Source organism: Oryx dammah, unplaced genomic scaffold (genome assembly GCF_014754425.2).
Source record: "Oryx dammah isolate SB20612 unplaced genomic scaffold, SCBI_Odam_1.1 HiC_scaffold_27, whole genome shotgun sequence".
Taxonomy (NCBI): Eukaryota; Metazoa; Chordata; class Mammalia; order Artiodactyla; family Bovidae; genus Oryx; species Oryx dammah.
The window spans coordinates 66,700,745-66,708,988 of NW_024070211.1; the positions used below are offsets into that span (position 1 = coordinate 66,700,745).

General features: G+C 41.1%; 1 non-coding gene across 1 annotated transcript; it reads left to right on the plus strand.

The window, feature by feature from the left end:
• Window positions 1-3,686: 3,686 nt before the first annotated feature.
• TRNAC-GCA lies at window positions 3,687-3,758 on the plus strand. The gene has a single exon. It is a non-coding gene; the product is annotated as a tRNA-Cys (tRNA).
• The last annotated feature ends 4,486 nt before the right edge of the window (window positions 3,759-8,244 follow it).

Consider the following 8,244-nt stretch of genomic DNA (forward strand, 5'->3'; position numbering starts at 1 on the left):
TGATCCTTCTCTATGTTTTTTAATCTTTCATCTTCACAGAGGTGTTTTACTGAGGGGAAATGATTATATGCCATCAAGCACTCCTGGAATATCAAAATATGGCTCTTCTTAACGGTCTTTTCCCCTCTTTAAGCGTACAGCTCACAGAATTGTTTTTTGAGGTATAGCTCCTTTACAAAATTTTCTCTTCACTCACTATTTTTATTTTTATTTTTTACAAACCCAGGATAGGGCCATACATTTTCAGCTGACTTCCCATATATTTGTGCTGTTATCTGTCACTTCACTTTTCAGATGAAAATGTTTGCTTCTAATGTCTTTTTAAGACAAATAGGCTGCCTAAACTGTACCTGTTCAAAAAATTGTTAATAATTCTTCACTGCACCTTTTTTCCTTCTAAAGTAAATGGCTTGTTGCAACCAATTAAAGCCTGATTCTATTTATAAGGAGGAAACTCTTCCTTTTCTAGAAGATTTTATCATTCTTTGGCATGAAGACAGACCTTGGTTTATTGGCTCAAGATGATTTTCAGCAAAATTGTGTCCACATAACTGTAGAAGTAATTAAGCTCACATTGGGGCTATCTGTCCTGCTGTCAGGGAACAAGGAAAAGTCCCTGGTGCAATTTAACATAGGAAATGCTGACACTGACTCCTGAAGATAGCTGATAAGAGACATGCTCGATTGCAGGCATCATTTTTCCTCCAGCGGGTCATTGCCACCCATTTTGAAGTTGAGACTAACTGAACAGAGCAAAGTACAGTGAATTTAGACAGAAACCACAGCTGCCAAAAATTCTGTGTTAAAGTTCAATAGAAGAGCTTTCAGAGGAGACATGATGGTATGGCTCAGATTTGCCACCTCGGCTAAGCATGGGGCCTGCAGGATAGTGGTGATGTTACCAAACAAGACTTAGTCCCCTTACTTACACACAGCAAAGCCAATCTACTGTACCAGATTGTAGTGAAGGACAGTGCAACATTTATTGCAGGGCACCAAGCAAGGAGCCCATGTAGGTAGTGTTTAACAGGCTTGAACTCTGTGAAGGTTTTCAGGGAAAGGTTTAAAAGACAGGGTGAGGGAGGGTGGTTGTAGGGTGAGTGACCAGCATGTGGACATTCTTCTGAATGGTTAGTGGTGAGGTAATCAGGAGTCAGCATCATCAGCCTTCTGATTCCCACAGGTCTGGGGTCTATGTGCTTATGGGCAGCATACAGTTAACTTGTTCCACTTGAGGGGGTTTCAGTACCTACAAAACAGCTCAAAGGATATGGCTCAGAATATTATCTATAGCCCCTGCTGCTGCTGCTAAGTCACTTGTGGTGTCCTACTCTGTGCGACCCCATAGATGGTAGCCCATCAGGCTCCCCCGTCCCTGGGATTCTCCAGGCAAGAACACTGGAGTCGGTTGCCATCTCCTTCCAATGAATGAAAGTGAAAAGTGAAATTGAAGTTGCTCAGTAGTGTCCGTCTCCTAGCGACCCCATGGACTGCAGCCTATCAGGCTCCTCCATTCATGGGATTTTCCAGGCAAGAGTAGTGGAGTGGGGTGCCATTGCCTTCTCTGATAGTCCCTGAGGAGGAACTAAAGATTCTTAACTTTGTTTAATGGCAAAATTGTTATTATTTCATCTTGTTTGACTCTTTTCCTTTCTTCTGTGTTTTCTCACCTCTCTGATTAAATTTACTTTTTGGAATTCAGGACCCATAAGATTCTGCACAGTTATAGTAAGAGGGTGGGCTGGGTTTGATTTCTGCCTAGGAATCAAGTCCCAGGTCTCCATGATACTAGATATCTGTGCTGTCCACCACATCAAGCTGCCTGCCTCTGTGCCCTTGTGCTTACTTGAGAACCCAGAACATATTAAGCCTTTATTACAGCTGTGTGAAGCAAGTGAAGAGGCCAAGATATAGCATGGCCTATTCAAAACATACCAGCCTAGTTCAAGTCTTTGAGTTCCACCTCTGCTGAGAAATTTTTGTAGCCATAGACAAGTCACTTTGGCTTTTAAGTGCTTATTTTGTGACTTTTTAAGTGAGACTAATAGTACCAGCGCTAGTGCCTGGAGTTCTTTGAGGATAACATGGCATTATGGGTGTAAGAAGAACTTTGATAGTATTTTTATTCTGGTGAAATAAGTTATTGATGAAAGATTACCAAAAATGGCTAGATCTGGGTACCAGCCTGAGTTACCAGTCTTCCAAATATGACAAAGCCCAGGACAAGATAACCATGCCTGTGTGTGTCCCCAAGCCTTAAGATGATATGAGCAGGAAGTTTCTTCACTGAGGCCGTGTGTTAGGGATTTCTTTTTCCTGCTTCTCTGTGTATTACATATGGCAAGAATTTCCAGCCAAAGACGGTAATGTGGACACACCTAACATCTTCAGTGTTTCAGCCTCAAAAGGAGGCATTTTTGGAAGAATGGAAGCAATTCTTATTCTCAGATGTGCAGTGTGCATGTATGCTAAGTTGCTTCAGTAGTGTCCAACTCTTGGCAGCGCTGTAGACTGTAGCTTGCCAGGCTCCTCTGTCCATGGGATTTGCCAGGCAAGAACAGTGGAGTGGGTTGCCTCTTCTAGGGTATTCTCTCCACCCTGGGATTGAACCTGCATCTCTTACATCTCCTGCATTGGCAGCCAGGTTCTTTACTGCTAGCACCACCTGGGAAGCCCCAGGTGTGCAGCAGAGTGATTCATATATACATATATATATGTGTATATATATATATAAATCTTTTTCAGATTTTTTCCATTATAGGTTATTACATGATATTGAATGTAGTTCCCTGTGCTATATCATAGGTCCTTTTTATTTATCTATTTTATATATAGTAATGGCAACCCACTCCAGTACTCCTGACTGGAAAATCCCATGGACGGAGGAGCCTGGTAGGCTGCAGCCCATGGGGTCGCGAAGAGTCGGACACGACTGAGCGACTTCACTTTCACTTTTCACTTTCATGCATTGGAGAAGGACATGGCAACCCACTCCAGTGTTCTTGCCTGGAGAATCCCAGGGACGGGGGAGCCTGGTGGACTGCCGTCTACGGGGTCGCACAGAGTCGGACACGACTGAAGCCACTTAGCAGCAGCAGTAGCAGTGTGTATGTTATTCCCAAACTCCCAGTTTACCCTTCCCTCCACCCCAACTTTCCGTGTTTCCCATAAGTTTGTTTTCTATGTCTGTGGGTCTATTTCTGTTCTGTAAATAAGTTCATTTGCATGTGTTTTTAGATTCTGCATATAAGTGACATCATATAATATTTGTCTTTCTGTGTCTGACTTACTTCACTTAGTTTGGTACTCTTCAGGTCCACACATGTTGCTACCAATGGCATTATTTTATTCTTTTTCTATGGCTGAGTAATATGCCATTATATATATATACAAATATATATATATGTTTATGTATATGTTTGTATGTATATGGCTTCCCTCATGGCTCAGATAGTAATGAATCTGCCTACAGTGCAAGAGACCTGGGTTTTATCCCTGGGTTGCGAAGATCCCCTGGAGGATGGAATGACCTCCTACCTCTGTAGTTTTGCCTGGAGAATTCCATGGGCAGATGAGTCTGGCACGCTAGCGTCTATGGGGTTGAAAAGAATTGGACATGACTGAGTGACTAAGACTTTCACTTTTCACTTTCATGTATGTATTTATATGTGTGTGTGTGTATAGCTTCCCTGGTGGCTCAGATGGTAAAGTGTCTGCCTGCAGTGCAGGAGACCCAGGTTCGATCCCTGGGTTGGGAAGATCCCCTGGAGAAGGAAATGGCAACCCACTCCAGTACTCTTGCCTGGAAAATTCCATGGACTGAGGAGCCTGGTGTGTTACAGTGCATGGGGTCGCAAAGAGTCGGACACGACTGAGCGACTTCACTTTCATACATATATATATATATATCATATATACATTTGCATATTATATAGATATATATCTCACAACTTTTTTATCCATTCATCTGCTGATGGACATTTAGGTTGCTTTCTTGTCTTGGCTATTATAAGTAGTGCTGCTATGAACATTGGAGGGCCACTCAGTTTTTTGAATCAAAGCTTCAACTTTTCCAGATTCATGTCCAGGGATGGGATTGCTAAATCATATACTATCTCTATTTTTAATTTTTAAGGAGCTTCCACACTGTTTTCCATAGTGGATGCACCAATTTACATTCCCATCAATAATGTAGGTGGGTTCCCTTTTGCCCACATCCTCTCCAGAAATTATTTGTAGACTTTTAGATGATGGCCATTCTAACCAATGTGAGAAAGTCAAATCTCATTTTCATCTCACAACTCTCCCCAAATCAAGTCCCATTGCTACACATATAAACATCACTTTTATCAATTATGAGAAGGACAGTGGTTCTATCACTTACTGAGGATTTATTATGTACTAAAGGAAGTGGCCACCCACTCCAGTGTTCTTGCCTGGAGAATCCCTGGGACGGGGGAGCTTGGTGGGCTGCCGTCTATGGGGTCGCACAGAGTCAGACACAACTGAAGTGACTTAGCAGCAGCAGTAGCAGCAGCAGACCCTGTGCTTTACACAAACGATTTCATTATGAAAAGAGCATTAAGAGAGATATATATATTCACTCCCCTCCTTTTTTTTAATAGATGAAGAACTTGAGAAAAAGCATTTAAATACTTGATCTATTAAGGGAATAGCAAAGGTACTATGTTGTACTGCCTAGGAATTACCATGATTATCTTATTTTATCACTTTGCTTCAGACTGATGCAGCTATAGACCCCGATGCTTGATCTTAAGTTTGGTCTCCACCCTTACCTCCTGTGGTCTCCTATCTCTGCCAAGTTTGTATTTAAGCTTTGTCTCAGTATCTGCTTTCCTCATGCATCCCTCATGTGGGCCTGTTTAAGCAAGGTTAAGTTTACTCTAACCTTGATGCAAACTCCAATATCTACAGTGAGTATGGAGATTTAATTAGGCCAGTGTATAACATTAGTGAGTCGTGGGGACTGTGGCCTGGAAAGCCTCTACCCCATCTAACTGGGACAGTTGCTATTCAACTCCAATTTTTTGGGTGAGTGAGCAAGTGTCGTCAGTGAAGATGAAACTTGGGTTTGCATAAGAAATATGCTTATTTTGGGGACACAATCAAGTCCAAACTACCATAGTTGTTTACTCATAGGTTATCAGACTTTGAGTTCTAAATTTGATAACTAAATTTCAAAATATTAGGAGCTCAGGTGTGTAGTTTAAAACATTAATATGGCAAGTGTCTCTTTATGCTTATAATATGATATGAAGTGGGAATTGACTTATTTATGGTCTCATAGCTGGTTAGTGGCACAGCTGAGATTCTAATCCAACCTCTTATCTGCCTGCAAAACTGCCACGCTTGGTTACAATTCTGACAGTTACCTAAGACTAACCAGAGATAACCTTTCACAGTTCTGATTGGATTTAGAACTTAAAAAAGGCAGGGCAAGAAAATGATTGGATTTAGATGGATTACATGTTTGATTCAACTTAGTATTTCTTAAGGTACTCTGTAATTGAAATTATCTTTATAATATGCTCACTCCTTCACAGGTACTCAAACTTTGAGGGTCATCACCATTCCCACACACATCAAAAAATATATATATTATATAGGGTTAAAACAGTTAGCTCTAATAATTGACAATGCTAAAAATCTCAATAGTGTACAATGTACTTTCTTGTTGACACTAATTCCAATGCAGAAATTCCTGGCTGGGTGGCTCCCCTGGCAAGAATTTCCCCAAATATCTTAGAAACCCAGATTCATTCCACCGCAGGACACTATATTGTCCTCACATGGGGTCAATAAAGAAAAAATTTCACATCTGGAAGAGTTTTTTAGTTTATTCAGGTTGGGAAAGGAGTACCTCATTTCTCCCACATTCCATTGGCCAGAACATAGGCCGATAGAATGGTCTGGTCATATCATCCACACCTAGATGCAAGGAGAGTGGTGAATACACTTTTCATATGTTCCAAAGACTGGAAAGAGATGGACTGGAAAACATATGATATTATTTTTAGGAAGGAAAATTAAAAAAAATAAAAAAGGAAAAACTGGCATTATTCTGCAAATATTTTTCTCATTGGAGACTTGATTCTCTATGATTGAATTATGAGAATTAAATTCTCTTGCCGGGAACAGAATTATTACTACACATGCACAGCAGCAGGTGAAATGTAAGAGACTGAGGATGAGAACGATAAAAGCTCCTGTCAATTGTCTCCAGAAGGACATTTACAGGTGTGGTGGATCCAAGATTGCTATGCAGTCCCCTCAAGGGGTCTCTTAATGGAAATGTTCCATGAGGGGGCAATAAGTCAGAGACCCTCATGGCTTTGTCTCAGCCTCCTACAGGAAGGGTAGGGGGGTATGCAAAAAAGCCATTTTCAGAGAATGAATCAATGTTTCCCTGATTGGCATTTTTGCCTTCTGAAGACATTGTACTCTGTCATACCTTGGGAGGCTTGAGGCTTTGTTTTACAATTACAGACAGTTTTTTTCCACCAATTTTCAAAGACAAATAGCTGCTATTTTTTTCTGAGGCTAATAGAGAAAAATTAGTTAAGAATCGAGGGAAATAAAATGCCCTATATGCGACTACAATGGCTATAACTAGAGGGAAAACATTACGGATACAATGGTCTTTAATTAAGAATAAAACTACTAAGCAGGCTGTACGAGAATATCATCTTTGCAATTAATATTCAGATTAAGTTTCAAGCCTCCAGATACTGTCTAAATTGAATTACTTCCTACCACATAAAACATCCATAATTTGGCTTAACCTCAGGAATAGTAAGCTGAATTTACTCTGATCCACTCCTGTGTCAGGATATTTGGCTCACTATGGACATTTCTCCTCACATCTTTGTTTCTGTGTGGCTGGGCAGAAGCTCTCTCAACAAAGTCACCATTCAAATGCTGAGAATTCTAAAATTCAGAATCAAATGTCTCAGAACCTATGTAAATCTGCTAGGGCTGACATAACACACGACTGAAGTGACTTAGCAGCAGCAGCAGGGCTGACATAACAAGTATCTAGGGGATACTTATATGTGTGGCTTAAGCAATAGAAAGAATTTTTCATAAGTTTGAAGCCCAAGATCAGGGTATCAACCGTGTTGATTTGAAGCATCTTTCCTTGGCTCACAGATGACTATCTTCTCCCTGGGTCTTCACAGGATGTTCCCTCTGTACCTATCTATGGTCAGATTTCCTTTTCTCAAAAGGACACCAGTAAAACTGGGTGAGGGCTTATCCTAATGACCTTATTTTTAATTTAATCACCTACTTAAAGATCCTATTTCAAAATATAGGCGCATTCTGAGGTACTGGGGGTTAGGGCTTCAACATTTGAATTTTGAAGGGGTTGAATTCAGCCTGCAACAGAGCCCAATTTTCCAAACCCTGGACAGTGTCCTGTGGGGGGAGTTAGAAGGTCAAACACAAATCATACATGTGCTATTTTCTTCTTAGAGCTTCATGCCACACACAATGCCTGAAGATATTCTCCTAGATTCTTCAGTTCCTTGAGCTGATACCTTCTCTTCTTAGTTAAGTGCATTTAATTTTGGTCTACTTTTGCTTGCTACTTGAAGAAATCTGACCTGTTTACATACCATATTCATAGGGAATTCCCACCCTAATATGCTCCCTCCAGTTGACAAAGATGACTCTTGTTCCCTCTCTTCAACCTAAGCTCTAAGTTGTCTTACCTCCTGGTTTTCCCTTAGGTGCCTAATGCATCTTTCCTTCTTGAGGGATCTGTTCTTCCTAATTTTCCTTCAGAAGACCTCCTTCCCACTTATTTGAAGTAAGCATGAGGTTATTAAAAAGCCATCCCCTATTCAGATCAATTGGGATGTCTCAAGAAAGGAGTTCTCCAGACTTTGGGGAAGGCAGATAAACAAATACTGTTATTTGCAGACACAAACGTTGCTCTTTCAAAGTTTTGTTCCAAGTCTAATCTCATCTTTAATGACCAAATCATGCTATGGAAGACAAAATTGCCACTTAGTAGTGATTTTTCACTTTCATGCATTGGAGAAGAAAATGGCAACCTGCTCCAATGTTCTTGCCTGGAGAATCCCAGGGATGGCAGAGTCTGGTGGGCTGCCCCATCTATGGGGTCTCACAGAGTCGGAAATGACTGAAGCGACTTAGCAGCAGCAGCAGCAGCAGCAGCAGCAGCAGCAGCAGCAGCAGCAGCAGCAGCAGCAGCAGCAG